Here is a 22,392-nt window from a genome sequence, read left to right as displayed (position 1 = left end):
TTGTCAAAATTTCTATACCATTATGTCACGTATTAAAATTTCATTCAGTTAATGAAATGGTATTAAAAGTTGGCCTACACTCCTTAATTCGTTAACCCTAAAACATACTTATGAAGACTTTTGTAACAATGGGTTTGTTAAACGATATTGAAATGCGCGTATTTTATTTTATAACCGTGGTTGAACAGCCACCCCGATTTGGTGTTTACGACTACTAATGTTCAACTCCGTAGCCTTGTAATTTTGAACCCAATCCAGAAGACAAGGGAACTCTGGATCAAATATTGGGAGAAATTCGCCCTCGTGGAGGACTATGTGCCCTCATGGGTTAGAGTCCCCTTGCATGATCCGTCTACCACTGATGATATTTTGCGTCAGCATTGTGATCGATGCGAGCCGGTTGCGGAATTCTTATCGATTAGCCATTGCTGGGATTCAAACCCGGTTCACCTCATTGGAAGGCGAACACTCTATCCCCTGAGGCACCGCGGCTTGAAATGCATATATTGTTAATTTTTTCTAATCGCTTATATGTTCGAGTGTATTGATATTTGAAAAAATATTTCTCTTAAAAAAATGGGGCCAAGGTGAAATTGTTGCTAGGGAACATTTTGCTCTTTAAACTTTAGTTATCTTTTTTTGCGAAGGTAAAGGTGGTAAATTTGTCGTTTTTTTTTATATAGTTTTCAACTGTAAACGTGCTTTGAGCATCCTGTTCACCGTTGAAGATGATATTTACATCTTTATTGCGATGTGTCAAAGCAGATAGGATTGGATTGTACCTAATCCGTTTAACGACTTTGGTCTCAAGTTCTCTGTCCTAACCGTACTTTTTGCTGCACCTCTATGAAGATTTGAACCTAGACGTACATATATAAGCACGCCATGATTTGAACAATCGACAAATCATGGCGTGCTTCTGATTATTTTTAAGAGTACGAAAAACCTTTTCACTCTCATTAACCAGGTCACAACTTTTTTGAATGAAAATTTTGAGTAAGATTTCGAACGACATTAATTTCAACTGTACACATTTAGACTGCATGTAGAGTTGCAAGGAAGTTCGTACTTTAAAGTGAACTTAAGAAATGAAAAACACTGGTGGAGTATAAAGCAATACAAAAATTATGGACACCTATTATAGCACATGTTTGGAAATGAAAAAAAATTAAAATTTTAAAATGTTTATTTTATAATATTATATTTCCAGGGGAATACAAGTGCCTTTGTTTCGAGTACTAATTTCGATAGTTTTTTTTTTTTTCTTCCTATAAGCCCTAGATTACTGGAGTCCGAATGAGATTACAAATTATAGCAATGTACATACTTATACAATAATCAAAAATCCTTCTAAATCATTTCATTTTTAGTGTATTTCCACACATGTTACACATTTACAATCAATATTACTGAAAAAGTAACTATTACTTTTCTTCTTCCTATTTTCCTTGTTTGCTCCTTAATTTAGCACCTAATTAATTGATCATCCCTTTTGACCTTGGCTTTATTCTGATCCAAAGTTTTTCCAATTTATTAGTATAATCTATTGATTTACTGGTAATCGATCTTGAAACACAAATTACAACAAGAGTGTTTAATTGACCTATTTTCTTAGCAATGTGTTTCGCTTTTGTAACTTGTGTTAACAATTCAGGTTAATGTGGTTGTATATTTTTCCCTTATTCGTTCCGTAATTGAGAAGTGAAGTAATTTATTCAAAAAACTAATACCTCCCAATATTGAGATAGTTTCTTGTTTATAAAATACCAGAACTGAAATACATGATGTTCCAATTATTTAATGCGAGAATTCTAATTACTTAATAAGAGAATTCCAATTGTATTTTCACCGAATATTTCGCAGTACTATTAATTTTCTCGTAGCACTTTCTGTTGTCGTGCTTTCTTATTAGTATCGCAAAACACCGTATCCAGTCATTAAATTATTTCCTTGCTGTAATTTATTTATTTTAATCGGGAATTTAAGACTGCTTAAAATATTATAATGATGCTTAATATGAGAATTCTAATCACTCACTGAGAGAATTCCAATTGCATTTTTACGAAATATTTCGTAGTAATATTAATTTTCTCGTAGCACTTTCTGTTCTCGTTATCTCGTTATTGATTTTTTATTAGTATCGCAAAACACCGTAGTCAGTCATTAAATTATTTCCCTGCTGTAATTTAATTATTTTAATCGGGAATTTAAGACTGCTTAAAATATTATAATAATGCTGAATATGTGAATTCTAATCACTCAATAAGAGAATTCCAATTGCATTTTTACCAAATATTTCGCAGTAATATTAATTTTCTCTCAACACTTCCTATTTTCGTGCTATCTTATTAGTATAGCAAAACACCGTAGCCAGTCGTTAAATTATTTTTCTGGTGTAATTATTTTAATCTGAAATTGAAGACCGCTTAAAATATTATTGACATGCTTAATATGAGAATTCTAATTACGTTTTAGGTTTAGTTTTAATCAATCTAAAATGATTTAGAAAACAGGGTGCTTTTAAAAATTATCCTGTTTATATTAGAAAAGGCATGCTGAAAGCGTTCCCTTGCTGAATGTATTGCCTTGTAAGAATGGATTTATGTATTTACAATTCCGCACCAACTACTATTTTTAGTAGTGCGATTTTAAAACTTTTTGTTGCTATGGAGAATGCTAAATAACAGAACAAAAAAAAAATTATAATAAATTTTATGAATAATCTTATAAATTAAAAAATTAAAATAACACCTAAACAAAAAAACAAATGTAATTGTAGAAATGTCTTAGTATCATATTTATACAACTTACCAAAAAAAAATATTATCGGCCTCGAAATTTTAAATTTGTTTCAATTCTATTTCACAAAATTAAAATTTCAATAACATATAATATATTTATAAAATATTAGATTTGGAATTAATAGTTTAAATCATTTAATTATTTATATATACGAGTAGTTCGATTTAACTTTGATATTTGAATACTATATTTCTAAATTTGTTCATGCATAATTTAATTTTTAACAAAGAATCTAAAGGTAAGCAAAATTTTGAACCCAAATAAAAAATGTTAAATTATTTTGTAGCTATATTTTTTCATTAAATAAAAGTGATTGATTTTATATGATAATATTTTGTACGTTTTATTCGCTTAAACAAAACTTTCTTTTGAGAACGTAATTTTACTGATATTGTCATTTTAACTGATATTGTCTGATCTAAACTGATATTGTCATTTTAATAATAATATTTAAAGATAAGTTGCCGATTTAATAATGTGTACTTTTTTATTATTAAAATTTAGCCGATTATTTAGGATATTGTTCAAGTTTTTTAAAAACTGAAAATTTTTAAAAAGATGCGTTAAATTTTCAACTCAAGGAAAGAAGAATTTTTTGAATTGATTTGTTCATATAAAAACCTTAAATTTTATCGATATACGAGTAAAACATATCTATGTTTCACTTAATTTTCCCAATCAAAACGGGAATTTTTATCGTTGTCTAAGATAATCTGACTTTGGAATGCGGATTTGGATTAATTTATCTACTTACTATTTTATTTAGAAAATTAAGAAGAAATTGCATGGCAGAGTTTTAAAAACGTTTTCCTTTTTTTTTTTTTTTTTTTTTAAATATAGCTAATATTTATGTTAGGGCTGTGGAGTCGAGGTGTTTGAATCGAAAAATTTTGCAGCTGTCTGAATTGAAAAAAATTGTTCGATTTCAACTCCAAGTAGTTAAAAGCTGTTAAAAGATCTTAACTTTTTTTTTAAAAAAAAGATTGTTTTATTATAAGAAAGTTATTTAGAAAAAAATTTAAAATTATCTAAACATAAATATTACTTAAATGAGTATTATTTAACATCACTTAAATGAGTATTATTTAACGTAAACATAAATATTACTTAATGAGTATTTATCATATTTGAACGTTTTTGAGCTCATAATAAATTTATTGAAATATTTGTTTGATTGAAATCTTATGGTAATAAATAAATTATTAAAAAATAAATTATTAATAAATAAATTATTAACAAATTATCGTTTGATTCATAAGTTTCAGAACCAGCTTGGGTGAACCAGTTTTTAGCTAAACACCGGTGTTTAGCTAAAATGAAAATTTAATTAAATAGGTGTGCAAATTAGTTCAATACATCATTTGTAACAGTACTGTGAGTACTTAATGAAAATTACTACTTATATGAGCATTATGATAATTATCTAAATTATAACTTATCACATACTTAATTTATCACATTTGAACTTTTTTAAACTCATAATAAATTTATTGAATTATTTATTTGTTTGAATTATTGCATTAATAAATAAATTATGAATAAATTCTTATTTGAATCATAGATTCCAAAACCAAGCGCAGAAGAAAATTTAATTAAGTAGATGTGCAAATTAATGTAACATATTATTTGTATTAGTTCCTAACTCGTGATTTAATATATAAATATCTAATAATAAGCTGTATCAATATGTAATATTTTTAATGAAATACATAAATATCTTTTTATAATAAGATATTTATATATATGCCAGAGTACGTGTGTGAGATATTCATATCTATCTGTTTTGTTATGTTGATTTTGCACAATTTCACAAAAGTTTGTACAAGCATATTTAATGAAACTTCTTTCTTTTATTATGAAAGTTTTAAACAAGTATAAATCAGGATAAGAATTAAGCTGTCAGAAAAAGAGTAATATATTTTTCAATAATTGACTCCACCACTCTTATTTTTATACTGAAAGTAGCGACAATGACTAACTTCTTTTAATATTTTGTTTAGTGCTGCCATCTATTGCTATTAAAAAGTAAACCATTTTTAGTGCTGCCATCTGTGAAACTTCTTCCTTTGCAATCTTATTTTTTCAGCACCTTTAAAATATGAAAGAATCCTAAACCATATTTCACTATATTTATTTCAAATATTAAGTTAAAATCTACTGAGCTTGTATATAATCTTGAATTTTTTCAGCTTTATGTTGTTTTCAAACAGCAATTAATTTTTCTGTGTAGTGCTACCATTTATGATTTATTTTAAAGCAATGTACCAGTGTTTTTTAGTGCTGCCATCTATGAAAATTTTTCTAACAATCCTATTTCTTCACTATAAGAATTAAACAATCCGTATTTATCCCAAAAACATTTTTCAGACTAAGTTTTAATTTCACACCAAGTGAAATCCTTGTCTTTATATTTCTCATTCTACTTGATATTAATTCATTTTCCACTAAATAATTCTGTTGTTTACTAAGGACTGGAGAATATTTTAACTCATTAAAACTTAAACTATGTTTTATGTAAAATACTGAAAATCAAAGTAAAAGTGATTGGTATCGATGAAATATGGTTTAGTATGATTTTTTACTTTGAATTAATACTTAGTTGAACTATTTTTAACAAGTCTAGTTAATTAAATTTATAGGAAATTATGGCGTAGGAATCAATTCTAAAATTTGCCAACTCTAGCACAACACTCTTATACACCTGGACAACGAGTCAAACAGTGATTGTATGACGTTTCCGGGGACCTCCAATACAGTTTAAAGAAAATTAAATTAAAATTTACTAAATTAAAGTTATTAATAATAATTATAAGTTAAAATGCTTTGAAATCTTTAAAAATATAAAAACTGAAAAACATGAAAACATATAGTTTTAAATAATTAAAAAGAAAGGTTTTAATTAAATAAAAATTCTTAATTAATCTAACGCTATTTCTCCCAATCTAACAGAACGACCCCTATAATTTTCTACCTGTTTTGGAAGGCAATGTAATGTCCAATCCGAAATATCACCGAAATCCTATATCATCGAAAGTTAAGTACAAAAAATATCAAGAAAACACAAATTAAAAATTTAACCTAAAATCCAAAATAGTGTGGGTAGAGGCCTCTTATTTATTCGTTTTTGAATTGTTCAAAGATATAGAGAACGGATTGGGAACGGCTACTGCATCGCTTGTTTTGTATCAAAGATCGCAGTTTGAACAACATGCAGTCTTGCATTGTCCTGCTGAAAAAGTTATGTAAACGTGAGAGGCTTTAAAAATATAACAGAGCCCCGGGTCTGAAATGTAATAGGTTGTAGTAAAAATACCAGGTGTGCAAACAAGAGGGGGTGTCGACTCACTCACGTATGCAACTGTACCTGATGGTATGACCAGTATGACTCAAGTTGGCAATGTGCTTTTTCCATAATGCTGCCAAACCCTGACATAGCCATCATAGTTTTGTATAGAGACCAGGTAGCCATCTGTAAAAATGACGTGCAACCATTCATGGGTGCAGGTTGGTCATTCATTGGTCACACCACTAAAGGTACTTTTGTATGTGCAGCGTCAAGGGTACCAGAAATCTTGTTTGTCTCGCTGACTGGGTGGTCCATCCTGCAGCTAACATTGCTGAACTATTTTGGCACAAACTTGTTGTCTAGCAAACTATTCCATTTTCATACTCAACTAAATCGTCAATTCCTCAATTAAATAATTGATTACAAATTGAAATCGGTTTAGAAAAACCGTAGAAAATCGGCATTTACATATGATACTTAATTAATATGTACTACCGACGGTTGTATGTTACTTCTGGTATTATTGTAATTGGTGCAGTTTTGATAAGAATTCTACAACTGGTTTTCCGTAGTTTCAGAAAATACTTTTTCCAGCTCGAGCAAAGATAGTGCATTAATATTTTAATGAATTAGAATTAAAAGAACTTTTTTCCACCAATACTTTTAATAGTAGAGTAAAGGTCAGATAGAGAAATGGTCTTGCTCCAAAATCGTTATCAAGCTCTAAAAAAATTTTCTCTATTTTTTTCTTAAAATAAAAATCATTGACTTTAGTTGACTGCCATTGACAAATCTATTTCGCAAAAAACTTAAATGTTGAAGGATTATGTAATAAGTACCAAATATACTAATATAAGTATAAAATATTATATTGATATTATATTTAGTGATTATTAAAACTGCTCCAATACTAAGCAGTTTTAATACCGATACTTAGGAATTAAGTGTCTTACGGACCCTCGAAAGGAATATGTACCTGAGAAAGTCACTTAATAGTAAGGAATTTCTACTATCATGAATTGGCCGCGAGCAATAGCATCATGCCAAATTATGCTAAATACATTATAGCTTTATTCCAATTTTATGAATTGTAAAAAACGAGTTTTGCTTACTTCAATAACGTAAAGCCCCCGAAAAGGGCAGCAAATAATATCAAATAAAAATTGTTTATTATTTTAGCTATATTAATTGAAACACTTAGTGGAGGAACCAGGTAAGTAACATTTTCTGAGCCTGCAAGAAAGTTGTATCTGAACTATTTTATTACCAATTTATCAGAAGGCGGGACTAATTATTCTTTGCTTTATTTTATTTACCACTGCCTAGTTATAGAGACAAAAACCATGCAAACACACTAAAAAATAATGTGGATTAATTAATATAACTATTAATATAGCTAATATAATTTCAATTTTTTTATTTACTATTATTTGTTGCCTTTTTCGGGAGCTTTACGTTTGTGAAGTAAGTTACTAGTTTTTTGTAATTCATTACATTGGAATAAAGCTAAAATGTTATTAGCATCATTTGGCATGATGCTATTGCTCGTGGCCAATTCATGATAGTTAAAATTTATCACTGTTTAGTGATTTTATCAGGTACATATTCCTTTCGAGGGTCCGTAAAACACTTAATTCGTAATGTTAAGATTAAAGAGAAGGCAGAAACAGTTATGTTGCATTAAACATACTAACATACCCATACCCATATTACAACCACTTCATGTTATTTTCTCTGATTCATTATTTCTCCTAAAAATTTACCTCATTTACCTGGTTCATCCATCAAGCTCTTTAATTGTGTCTGTATGTGCCTTTCACTTTTAAGCATGATTTCGTAGTGTTTCACAGTTCTGATTTGTTGATTCTTTACTCTTTTTATTTATTCCCCCTGTGCTAAGAACGAGTATTTAGCAATTAATATATTATAATTTTTTTATCGACTGCAAAGGTAAAAAACCTTCTTTAACTCTTTTATTAAATGATAACTAATTATTATTAAAAAAATAATGCTAATTAATTATTAAATTAATTTTATTTAATTAAAAGAACACTAAGTATGCAAAGCTTCAAACATGCTTCAGTCAAAAAGATTAACAAATACTTCTTATCTCTTTTAGTACATGTACTTCTTATTTCACCCATTGAATTTATTCTTCTTATGTTCTTATTTCACCCATTCTTATTTTATCAATCGAAATAAAAACTAAATTAATTTCGGAGCCGGAAATAAAAATTAACTGTTCTTGCTGTTCTATGCTGAAAAAAAAAATTTGCGCCTTTGATATAAAATATTCTTCCATTTGTTTCGTTTTTTAAGGTGAAAAAAAAAATCGTTTGCTACAGCTATTACGCAAACTAATATTGAGTTATCTAGTTTTTCCCCATCTTCAATCATTATTCTCGGAAATATCCAAGAACACTGAATTTCCTAAACTTTTTCAGTTAAATCCTAAATTCACAATTGAAAGAAACGTCCTTTTGCTTATTCTACGTTTCTGTCAATTCATGCATTCTTATCTCTTTTACTACATGTACTTATTTCACCCATTGAATTTATGATTCTTATATTCCTATTTCCCCATTCTTATTTTACCAATAGAGCTAAAAATTAAGTTAATTACGGCACCGGAAAGAAAAATTAACTATTCTTGCGGTTCTATGCTGAAAAATGTTGCGTGTCTTTAATATAAAATATTCTTCCATTTGTTTCGTTTTTTAAGGTGAAAAAAAAAATCGTTTGCAGCGGCTATTACGCAAACTAATATTGAGTTATCTAGTTTTTCCCCATCATCAATCATTATTCTCGGAAGTCTCCAAGAACACTGCATTTCATAAACTTTTTCAGTTAAATCCTAAATCCACAGTTGAAAGAAACGTCCTTTTGCTTATTCTACGTTTCTGTCAATTCATGCATTTCAAATTCAGTTAATATAACAGAGGTCACACACACAAAAAAAAAGTATATTTACCATTCATTAGCATAAAGACTTATTCACCTTTTTACTGGTTGTTCTTCAAAGGCAAATAGATGGAGCGTGCAAAACCATTATGAAAATTGGTTTGCGAGTCCTTCAGTTTGGAGAGTTCATTAACCCACTCTAAACATGTATGTGTAGTAGGGTAGTGAGAATTTCGAATTAACTGAGCTTTAATTTCTGGCTGCCTTGGAAGTGGCTTGCTTGCTTTGTACATTTTATTGGAAATTTTGTTGTGCAAATTTTATTCCTAAAATATTTTGAATGTTTAGGATGGGAAATAATATTTTTTTTAATAATGGATAATAATTATGAAAATATAATATTAATGTAATTAATTAAGGATAATAATGTGAAATAATTATTTTAATAATACTTGTGTGAAAAGGTTAATAAGGCTAAAGGATGATTATTTGAAAATTTTATTTTGATAATAATTATTTGAAATATTTCACTTTGTCATATTTAATTTGACCATTAGGAAAATTGGTTTGCAAGTCCTTCAGTTTGGGGAGTTCATTAACACACTGTAAATATGTAACACACTGTACGAGTCGTAGGGTAATGAGCATTTCAAATTAACTGAGCATTAATTTCTGGCTATGAAGTGGCTTAATTAAAATAGCTTAATTAATGAATTAAAATGAATAATGAAGGGAAATAATTATTTTTATAATAATTATTTGAGAAAGTTGTTACTTTATCATATTTTAAATTTGTCAGAAATAATAAGCATGACTTTTTTTTCTTTATCACAGTGCAATGATTTTTTTTCTTCCTGCTCTAAGCTCAAAAATATGTATAGATAATATATAAGCTCAAAAATATATGGTTTTTTTTCTGTTGAATAAATTTTAATATTTTACTTAATCAAAACTTTTTTTAAAAAATTTTTAGTCGAAAATTTTGACGAATTTTGGATGATTTTTTAATGGAACTAACCCACATTTCCATTACATAGTAAAAAAAACCTCCGAAAACCTACCTCGGTAAGTCCGACAGCAAGGTGAGTCTAACCCATGATCCGTCAACCTCTGAGGATATTTTAGTTTAACACTGTGGTCGGTGTGAGCTGGGTGCGGAATACGTGCAGACTAATCATCACTGGGATATAAACCCGAGTCACCTTATTGATAGGTGAATCTTCTATCCCCTAAGCCACCTCTATACTATGACTTTGTTTTCAAATATAGTTTTTAAAATAATACATATATATATACGGTGAAACCTTTGTTATATATTTACATTTTAATTCTATTACGTTTCGGCGTGCCTTAAAAATCCTAATATCATAGTAATTAGTAATCCTATTACCACATTTATGTAGTACCTATTATCACATTTAATTAATCGAAAAATTTTCTCTTATGAGGGCCCAAGAAAATATAAGAAAACGAAGAAAAAAACGCATTAAAACGAACTACATTGGAATTTGAACAGCGTCATTCAAAAAAAAAAGGGGGGGGACAAAAAAGTGGGCTATTCTAAAAATTTACACAAACAATTGTAAATTTTAAATCGGTTGGAGGATAAAACGGGAATTAAATTAAATAATCAAAGAAAATATCACTGGGGAAAGACCGGACTAAAAGCTTCATTTATGGTAATTCAACACTCATATCTAAATTGTCCATATTTACACTTAAATTTAATGTAGACATGGTTTTTCTTCTTTAACAGATGTTTTTTAGTTAATTTCTCCGATTTTTTAACAAAGTACGCACTAGTGTCTTATATAGTAAAATGATACATTGAAAATCATAAATGATACAATGATCAGATACATCTCGTTACATTAAAAATTAATAATTAAATTAAAATTGATACATTGAAAATAATGCAATGATCAGATGCATCATTATATGTAATTAAAAGAACTAATTAAGTTAAAAATGATATGCATGAATGTGTGACATTGATAATGTAAAATATTAACGATACAATTAGCATATATCTATCCCTATGTGTAATTAATGAAAATAACTAAATTAAAAATGATACGTGTGAATAATATGTTTAAAACTGATATATTAAAAATGATACATTGCCTCACAGTTCAGTAAACATTATTAAATTATAAATTATGTTTTTTAAAATGGAAGCAATAAAATCTTAACTGGGGTATTTTAATAATGTCAATCTATTTTCTGGTTTGCAAAAGATTTATAATCTTTCCTTTCCGAATCCCCTCATAAATTCCAATAAAAGTTTATTAGTAAATTTTTAGCACTTCTAGAAAGAGTGCTTCAGTTATTATTATAATTTATTTTGTTTGTTTGTTCGAACACATTTACAAAACTACTGCCTTTAATCATCGTTTCATTATTCACAATTACTTCTGAAAGCCAGAGTTTGGTAGTGAGAAATGTAAAAAATTACAGAAACCCCTGAAATTCGCAACAAATTTTTAGCTACGAAAGGGAAATGCGATTCGGCTGAAGACCATCGAAAATCTTAATTAATTAAATTATTTCTTAAATGTATTATTAATTTATAGATTAATTTGACCATAAACCTTTAATAATGAATGTATAAGTGTATTATATAAACAAGTATACAGTCAATTTTAATTGCATTTTCAGTATTTCCTACTTTATTATTATTAACTGCAACATAGTCTCTTTCCTTACTCCGTAAAATGTGGGCAAATATTTAATAGTGAAACGTTCTAAATATTTCTAATTGTTCAAAAATATAGTTTTATAAAATATTTTCATTTTGTTCCAAGTTGAAAACTAAGGTGAATAAAAATTATTATACAAATTTAATTAAGTAATAATTCAAAAGAATTTTTATTAAATTGAAAATATCAGTAAAAGTAGACGCCCAACGTGGGGCTCGAACCCACGACCCCGAGATTAAGAGTCTCGTGCTCTACCGACTGAGCTAGCCGGGCGGTGACTACAGCAGAGTTAAAATTGTACTTAAAAGAAAGTTTTATTGTTTTTTTTTTTTCTAAATTTTATTATAATAAATATTAAATCTCATTTTACTTAATTTCACTCCACGTAACATTTAAAAATTTCAGATTCTGTAATGGCTTTATATATTTTGTTATAAAAAGTGAATTCTTTAATGTAACGTAACGTAATAAACGTAAAATTTTTGTTTAAGATAATTCAAAATTTTAAATTTATTTATTTTTTTTTGGGGGGGGGACTATTTTTGTATTGGTACCTGTTTGCTCCAAGGTGCCAATAGGATGCTAAACTTACCGAATAATTTTAAAGCATTCGTGCAAGTTTGCTCAGTGATAGCTCAAATTGTACTTATCGAGTTAACTCCTTTCTGTGATGTTTATTTTAGTTTCTAACGAATCATTGTTTGGAAATAACCAATATTTGACGATTATTTTAGCTCAGGGAACAGGTACAAAAATCTTAAATTTATAGCAAAGTTTGTTAGAAATTTAAATGTTTGCCGAAGGAATAAAAACATTTTTAATCCGTTATCTCAAAAAGTGTTTCATATAAATTATTGTAGATGGCAGCACTTCAACTTCACTTTTGAAAAAATTTCGAATCGATAGGAAGAAATAAGAAAGAAATATGTAACTAGGATGGTGACCTACATTTCCTAATTATTATTATGTTGTTAGATCAATTAACATCCGGTAAAAATAAAAGATAATAATTATCTTATTTAGAACATCAAATTATTATACAGTAAACCATATAAATGTGATGAAAATTCTTCCATTGCGCTTGAGAACATAATATTTGCTAATTTCTGAGTTTATTATTCTTCTTTCGCCTTAATATTTACAAGCATTTGTAACTAGTTATTAGCTAATCTGTTTTGAATAAGTAGTTCAATATTTATTACTATCTTAACCGGAAGCTTTGCATATAATGGCTATGTTTATAATGAGTAGTAGAATTTTCTTTTAATCGTTTACCTCAAATAAATGTGTTTTTATACTGTTTTTAGTTATTAGCGTAAAAATATGTAATTTCTTTCTCCTCCTTTATTTGTGTGCCTACTGTGGATAATATCATATATTTATTATAATTAGTAATTATTACCGTTTTGATAAAATCGATTGGTCACTTTTTTTGTAGAGTAGTCGGAAGTAAGGAAACTTCCGCCAACTAACACTACTGATAAGATCCCATTTATTTTTGAGAGTTACCAAACATTATTTTAAAAAATTAAAAAGAGGCTGAAACATTACATTTTTACTTTTTATTTAATTCATAAAAATCACCCTTTTGGATTTAAAAAATTATTTCAGATCTTTTTCAAATTATATATGCTATAATGTATTTATACTATCGCAAATTATAAAAATTTAATCTTATGCTTTAGGAAATTTGAATGGGAGGTATTTTTAATAACAAAATAAAAATAAAAATTTCCAGGCGATATGGGATGCACTTAATTCAATCAGATCCAAAATAAACAATTTCAATTATTGTACGCTCTGTTAATGACTTCTTCAATTACAAAATCTAGTGTTTGAAATTGTGGCTCTTCACAAAATGACCTAAATCGCATACAGAATGCGATTAAATTATGCTTACATAATCACGTATGCGTATATAATCATAATACCTACTAATTTTCTTTTGAGCTCATTAGTTTAATTTTTTATTTTTAATGCTTGAAATATTTATTTATTGTAATTTGAATTTTGCCATGAGCTATTTATGTTAGCCATGAACTATTATGTTATAATTTGAATTCCATGTTCCTTTGAATTCCATGTCCAATTTGAATTCCTTTTTTTTACTAAGACAGGTGTAGCGCTTTACTCCTAATAACCAATATACTAGTTTCTTTACACTTTTATTTTCTGATATTCATTTTTTTTTCAAGTTTCATTTTTTTTAACTAGGTTAGCGACATGCGAAGGGCAAGTTTTCTTTTTCTTGTGGCTTAGTCAATTACGTTTTGTTTCATTTATTGTATTTTTATATAAAAACCATGGGAAATCATATATTTTTTTTAATAAAAAAATAAGTCTTTACGGGGTTTCATGCAAGTCTGACTAATCCAGAAACCAAGTTTTTCAATAATTGAAAAATTTATTTTTAATTAAAACCATTTCCTTAACTATTTTTTGCATAAAAATAGGATACAAAAGCACTAATGTTTATTTTACTGCCTTGTTCATCATCACATATGTGTATTCAGATAAGATTTTTTAATTACAAATCCAGATCTCGTCTGCTTTTTAATGGCAGCTGAAAACGATTCCAAGGACAAACTTTCTTTTCTATTTTTTCCCCCCTACACACACCGCAGTTATAAACGTAATAAGAAACAAAGCTGGTTTTTATTCACTTTATGCGTTGCTCTCAGAAATGCGGTCGTGCGTTACTGTAAGCGTCGAATTCGCTACGGAAATTCGACGAAGCGTACAGTTTGTTCAGGGGGCTGGAGAGTTATTTTTGTTCGAAAATGTCGTTTTAAAAAAAACTAGACGAGAATGGAAGTAAAAAAAAATATATGTTCTTTTCTGTTTTACTATCTTTGGCAAAACATTAAGGGCAAATAAAGTTGTGTTTTAAAGTAAACATGAAAGCAAAGAAACATAGAAAACAGCAATTTAGGTAAGGATTCAAATTAAATAGTAATAATATATTCCAAAATATTAAAGTTAAGAACTTAATCGACAAACAATTCGATTCGAATGACTAAACGCTCCGAACAAAAAAAAAAGTTTCCAGAAAATGAATTAGCTATTACCAAACTCACGGTGCGATTTTTTTTTTAATTTTATCACTTTTTCTTATCGATGAACAACCTATCCAGATTCGATTTGAATCAATATCGTTTACTTCAGTATTTTTGTAGGGTAAACTAACCAGTGAAGGAACACTTAAGCTTCGCTTGCCTTATAAAAAATCATATTAATTTCAAAATTCGTAATTTTAGTTAAATGACAGTGTCAAGATATCTGTTACTAATTGCAAATTATGTAAAAGAATTGTACAGAACTTACATAATATTAATTTAAAGTTTCGGAGGTTCAAATAACAAGTAGTAAGAAGACCAATTGAAGGAACAGCTCTTACCAGTGAACACCCAGTAAAGGAACACTTAATTTTGGTTATTTTTTAATGCTCTTTATGAAAATATAAGCCATACAAATATTTAAAAACAAGCCTATTCTTGAAATTATAACATATAAATACTTGGAAAATGCTAACTTTTTTTTGTAATCATGAATTGAAAATTAAAGTGTCAACATATTAACACATACATATCTCTAATATCTTGATGGAACCATTCAACTTGTTCTTCGCTGACTGCTCCTAAATTTTCTGGGAAAAAGTCCACATGTGAGTGAAGGAAATGCATTTTTACACTAATGGAGTAATCCAACGTTTGAAATTTGTCCAGCATTTTCATTACAATTTCCTTATAATCAGGATCTTTGTAATTTCCCAGAAATTTACTGACGACATCTTTGAAAGCANTTTTTAGCTCTGGATTAGAAGTCTATGTGACCAGGTAATCCAAAACATTGCTAGATGACTTCCTATTGTTTGGCAGTAAGCTATTGTTACTAATCAATCTAAAGAAAAACTTTCTAATTCTTATTTTTAATCAATATATATGAAATGTTCCTTCACTGGTAGGTTTACCCTACCAAACTTTTCTTCAGAGCGAACTTAATATGTGAAACTACCTACCTTACCTAAAATAGTATACGTAAACAAGCCCGATTGTAATGGGATTTAATCCACGAGCCGCCTTTCATATTTCAGATCATTTTTATAGGCATCGTGGTCGGTTGCTGAACGAGAGGGATCGAACCTCTGGTCGCTCAATTCAATGTTTTCAAATCTCATCATGTAAGCGTGATTAGTTATGCTCCTTTTCTGACTCTGAGGTGCCATTTTAGATTTTTTTTTTTTTGGAATTTCTTGCTCCCTTAGGTCTTCAAAATTTGATTATCTATACCACGGGAGAAACTTTTGTTGGCAAATTCTGTTTAACCTCCATTGGTATTNAAAATAGTTATTTTTAAAAAAGTATTTTTTTTTTTTTTTTTTTTTTTTGGAATTTCTTGCTCCCTTAGGTCTTCAAAATTTTATTATCTATACCACGGGAGGAACTTTTGATGGCAAATTCTGTTTAACCTCCATTGGTATTTAAAAATTTAAAGTTTAGAGAAAGGTGAGTACCTAGAGTAAACTATGAAGTTTCAATGGGCGAAAAAATGTTTTCAAAATGCAAACAAATTATGGCAGGACTTTTTAAACCTGAGTAATCCTGCCATAATTTGTTTGTAATTTGATATTTTAGAGAGGGGGGACAAATTCAGCTTTAAATTCACCCGAATTTGCTTTTTCTATACTTTTAAATTACTAATGAAGGAGAAAAAGAATTTGTAGTGAAGGTTTTTTGATGCGATCGATATATTACGTCTTCTTAATATGGTCTAATATTTTTCAAAGTAGACGCAATCTAGCTTAAAAATAATAATAATTTAAAAATGTAATAATGCCTATTCTTTTGGGAGTTTATTTAGTATTGCAACCAGAAATATTACCATGAGTAAAAAAATGTTGCCAACTAGATTTACCGGCAACAATCATTTGAAGATCGAATGCCGATTATTTGGTTTCATCCATATTCAACTCTTCTCCTTTGATGGTCTTTCTATTTTTGACAATTTATAAAATGGAGACAAATTTATCATTCATATTTAAAGACTAAATATTAATGTGAATGATTGGGCCAATGCTTAACTTACAGGCGACCTCCTTAACTTTATTTAACAATACAATACAAAATACATAATAAATACAATAAATACATAATAAATGCAATAGAAAATACACAATAAACATGATAAATACAGTACAAAAATACATAATACTTAGTAAAACAATACAAAATAAGAAGAGAAATAAGAATACAAAAGAAGAAGAATACAAAATAAAGAAGTTTGTAGTTTATTATTTGGAAAAGATAATGCTTTTTATGACATGATAGATAAGCATTTCTATGCCTCGAAGGTAGTTTGACGAAATAAGTGAATTTTTTTTAAAATTTTAATTTCAAAAATTCACGATTCGCCTTTTAAAAATCGCTCCACTGAACTTATGAGATATAAATAAAAGCGTCCTTTAAATATTTAACCCTTTGGCTACTAACGGAACTCATTTGTCCCAACAAATGGTTAAAAATTATTAATGGGGTGAAAAGCTCATCCATAGAAACTTATTGTAATATGTCCCAGTCAAATATCCCCTAGATTGCCCCTAGATTGCGCTAGATTGCCCTCATGTGTCAAATATCCCCTAGATTACGCTAAAGAGTTTCTTGCATGAAATAGCATTGTGATTTTGCGCTGGGACATATATATCCCACTAGTATTCTTCATTGGGACAGATATATCTCACTCGTGGTCTTCATTGGGATTGTTATGTCCATTCATATTTTCTCAAATGAACATAGAAAAAAACAAATATGAGTTACCCAATGTGTAATGTCGGGTTATGCAAAGATTGCTTCACCTTGTATCATACCATGTAAAAAAAAATTCCATGTAATAAATTTTCCGGAATGATAGATATGCTTGTTGTAAGTCGATCACTACAGGTGGGACATATGTATCCCACCATTAAGTACGACCGGGACATATATGCCCCAACCTCTAAATTGATAACCGCTTGTCAAAAAAGTCCCAAATACTAAATTTGCCTTATTTGTGACCTATTTTGTCCTTTTGAATGATAAACGGGACAAAAAAAAATCATTTTTTAAAATTCGTAGTCAAAGAGTTAAATAATGATAACATCTTTTATGTCATTAACAAGGAAAAAACATTTTAAAGACAGCGCTTTCTTCGCCGTACGGCCTCCCAGACAAAACTTTGAGAAACGTTTCTCAATTTGTGTCTCTAATTCATTAACAGGTTCTCACATGCATTAAATGTAGAATAAGCAGTGAAGCGAAAGCAATTTTTCAACGCAATTACCTTATTTCTCTTCACATTGAAATGCAGTAGCTGAACCAGAAAGATTTTAGATTCAAATTGTGTTGCCACAAGGTCATCGCTAATAAAAAAAGAAATCAATTATGGGGAGAATGAAGCAGGATGACATGGAAGCTCTCTCCGATCAATTAAAATAATGAAAATTCATTTTGATCTAAATTTGCTGGTCTGTATTGTTTTGAAAATTGATGGCACTTGAAAACCAAACTATGAGTCATTTTTTTTCCTTCAATTTATTATTGATATAGGTTAAATATTTAGCTAAAATTTAATATCTTTATAAAAGGGCCTTACCTTGATCAACTTGGGCCCCAAGGTCTAGAAAAATCCAATCGATTCAAAATGCAAATTTGTATTCATTCAATGTCATTAAAATGAATGCTATTTCATTTCTGGGGAAAAAAAATTTAAATGATTGCACATTTGAGTTAAATTTTATTTCTAAAAGATTACTTATTTTTGAATCAATCGGACCATCCACAAAGATGTCACGTTTTGAGGGGAGGAGGTTCGTGAAATTGTGACAAGAACAGGGGGTCACTGGAAGTGTAACACCATACATTTAAACTAAAAAGTATTTAAATCAGCTTATTAAGTATTTATTTGATATTTGGGTTCAAAAATCTTTTTTCTTCTTCATAATTTCCATCAAAATAAGTACACAGATAATCTTTTTTTTTTTAATTATGCTCACCAATGTCATAATTAAAGTTTAAAAATAAAATTCTAAACATGATCTATAACGTAGTGTTTAGTTTCTGAACTACGAGTTAATGTTTTTGTAAAAACGTAGTGTTTTGTTTCTGAACTGCGAGTTTACGTAAAAAGGTAATGTTTTGACTGTGAATTTATGTTTATCTAAAAACGTAATGTATAGTATCTGAACTGCAAGTATGTGTAGTTATACTTTTGAATATGTAAAAACGTAGGATTTTGTTTTATGAACTACGAGTTTAGGTAAAAACTTAGTATTTTGTTTCTGAACTGCGAGTATTTATCTAAAAATGTAGTGTTTTGCATCTGAACTGCGAGTTTTTTTTTTTTCTTCTTAAAAATATAGTATTTTGTATATGAACTGCGAATATATGTTTAGGTAAAACGTAGTGTTTTGTTTCTGAATTAGGAATTTATGTTTTTCTAAAAACGTAGTGTTTTGTATCTGAACTGCGGGTTTATGTTTTTATAAAAACGCGTGACAAGTGATAAGGTATTTGGGATATGGTGAAATGCGATATTTTGTGATAATTTATATGGATATTTTTAAAGCAGCAGACGCAGGAAAAATATTGAAAAAAAAAAACAAGTGTGATATTTTAACATCTACGAACGTCTCACAAGAAGTTTATTACTTAAAATATTTTTTAACTACATTTTCAAAAATTATATTTCATTTTGCAAAATTTGTTTTTTCCTACAGTTAAGTATTAATTAGAATTAGAATTATACTTTTGAAAATACGAAAACATTGCCGAAGTTATCGTCTAAACAAAAAAAACTTATACGAAAATATTATTTTAGAGTGATTTAAACTAGAGACTACTTATTATTTTAGTGCTCTACAATATTATAGTCTCAAGTGTTTCATCATTTTTAGAGTAATTTTGCGAATTTAAAGAAAATTTAAAATATTTTTAATGCAGAAAGCAATGAGAATTCTCTACTGCTTATTAATTTTTATTTAAACCGACAATCACTTAAGTGAACTGCTATGCAGAAAAATAAATAATATATATATATATATTCTATGAAAATTACACTTGCTGAACGAAACAAATTGAGCATTTAATTGTCAGAAATAAAAACAATGTTGCATTATTTTAAACTGCAAGATAAAAATTCTCTAATAATTTATGAAACCATGATGAATAATGTATAAATAAGAGCTTTAGATGCTAACTAAAACTTTCCAAATGCAACAAATGTACTCCACCGCGCAATTAAAAAATAAATAAATATGTGCTTTAAAAATAGTTGCACTTGCGTTTTTTTCCCCCCAATTGTGCACCTTGTTCAAACAACATGACTTTTACAAATGATTTGGACATTCATAATTATCTCTCAAGTCAAAATGAAAAGATTAGTTGTAATTAAATTATTATAATTATTAATATTATATCTATTATAATTAAAATACACAATAATAGGCATTACAGTATAAAAGCAGGATTATTAAACAAGATTAATGTGAAAATAGCGAGCAAAACGAATTCAAATCACGAAGCGATCTGAAATAATATACCTAAGAAGTTTTGGGAGTTGGCGAGCGATAGCGAGTAGTAGTGTACCGTGTAATATAGTTCACTCTAATGACGAATTATGAACTCAGGTGAAGAATTATGAGCTTGAGAAATTCCATAAATTAAATAGATAATATATCTGTCGTTTATTTATAAGTAACAGAAATGATCTAAAAGAAAGTCATTGCTGTTGCTTTGATAGGTCATTCAACTGAAATCTTACCCAAAAACAAAAGAGATTAAAAACGACAAAATACAAACAAAAGAGAGAATAAAGGTAAAAGAAGATTTAGAAGCTATACAAAATAAAATAAGAAGTAAAACTGGAAAGAAGCCAAATAAATTCGCCATGTCCAGCCAAAAGGTACACACTGACGAAAACAAAGTTAAGCTGTTATTAAATAAACGTCTTAAATCATTTTCAATGATAAGAGAAATTCTGTCACATAGCTTTACGTTCCAAGCTGTCTTCAGCGTCATATAAATAGCTCTATTTAGATAAGATAGCCATTCAGCGTGTCACGTGAACACAAACGAAAACAGTTTTTTTCTTCTCTTTTTGCTTAGTTAAATAACCGAGTTATCTTTTACAGCGCAACAGGAAGCATGTTAAAATCTTGCTTTACCGTTCAGGAAATATAGAAAACACTATGACGTAAATAAGTTCAAGGTTATCACTTTTATTTTTTATTATCTATTACTAAAAATAAAGCGCTTGTTCATTGCGAAATTTGTGAATGATGAGATAAAAATGGTTTGCCGATTTAACATCAATTTTAGTGATATAGATACGAAAACTTAGATAAGTATAATGTTGATGGAGCATTTTAAACTGTTTTAATAACATAAATACTTTTCACAGACAAACATTGCCAATTGATATCGTGGTGTTTAGGTTTACATACTTAATTACATTATTGTTATTTGAAGGTGAACTAGCTCAGTGTCCTAGAACTAAAATAAACATCGCCTAAAAGCCAGAAAATATATGAAGAGTTTGCGATAATATAATGATAAGCCACATTTCAAAATTATTCAGGAGAGCTTCTCATTTTAAACAATAAAATGTTTTCATGTGTTGAACTGTTTTCTAGCAGAAATTTCAGGGGCAAATTTCAACAATTTGTCAAGTATCTGTCCGGAAACAATAGTAAGGAACAGGTTAATGTGTGGCCTTAAGTTTGCCTTAACACTATATTGCCTATTATATCATTTAGATTGTCTTCATGCATTATTATCTTATTCAGAGCTGATTGTGCTCCGGAAAAAATCCGCGTTTTTCGCTAACAGTGATCCGGAAGTTTCCGGAGATCGAAGGTCCAGACGTTTAAAAAAATCATTGATCACAGAAGTTTCCGGAAATCAAATTTTCAAACATGGAACTTGAAAATACAGTTTATTTTATTTTTTTGTAACGGAGAGCCAGAGAAATACTTTATAAGCTTATATTCATGAGTAAAATTCATTTTTTATCAGTAAATAGTTGTTATAATCATAAACTCAAGAAAGAAAGACATATTTGTTAATTTTAATTACTTCTCTAGGTCATAGGTATGTGTAAATGGTATACGTATGTGCAAAATTTTAAATATATTTTAAGTAAACTAAGAAATATTGAGAAAAAAGAAAAAAAATTTCTAAAATTTTTTCTTGTTTAAAATTTTTTCTAATTTTTCAATTTAAACTACTTTTTTATTTATTTATTTATTTTTTTTTAAACTCAAGAAATTTTCCGGAATTTTGACTTGGGCTCACAATCACCCCTGCTTATTGCCTTTATTATAATATGAGGAAATAAATATAATAAATTCGAAATCAGCAGTTTAGGCCTTTTAATTGGCACTTAGTAGGTTGGCACTTTTAAAATCCACCCTTGTAAAAGGTGTATCGTAGTCATGTAAAGTACAATTCCTTATGGGGGCTAAATTAAGAGGACGCTTTACAACGGATTAAAGCCTTTCATGGCAGAAATTTTTTCACAAGTAATTTAAAATTGGAAGTATAGAAAAAGGAGTTCAGGTAATCCTACTTTCAAATGCTGTTTTTCTTTTTATATATTCTGGCTATTGTTGTATAGCAGCCTTGAATACTAGTTAAATGAAAGATTACGTACAAGATTAGACTTTACCCATTT

General features: G+C 28.5%; 1 protein-coding gene and 1 non-coding gene across 7 annotated transcripts in view; one reads left to right on the top strand and one right to left on the bottom strand.

Annotated features, from left to right (window-relative positions):
* The window catches only part of LOC107443996 (TSC22 domain family protein 4), a 290,113-nt gene that overhangs the window by 159,487 nt on the left and 108,234 nt on the right, over positions 1-22,392 (top strand). The window lies entirely within an intron of this gene.
* Positions 11,889-11,961, bottom strand: TRNAK-CUU (transfer RNA lysine (anticodon CUU)). Its single transcript has one exon. It is a non-coding gene; the product is annotated as a tRNA-Lys (tRNA).

This window comes from Parasteatoda tepidariorum, chromosome 3 (assembly GCF_043381705.1).
Source record: "Parasteatoda tepidariorum isolate YZ-2023 chromosome 3, CAS_Ptep_4.0, whole genome shotgun sequence".
NCBI classification, from domain to species: Eukaryota; Metazoa; Arthropoda; class Arachnida; order Araneae; family Theridiidae; genus Parasteatoda; species Parasteatoda tepidariorum.
The sequence above is the reverse complement of the archived record's forward strand: the minus strand, read 5'-3'. Positions and strand labels throughout refer to the sequence as shown.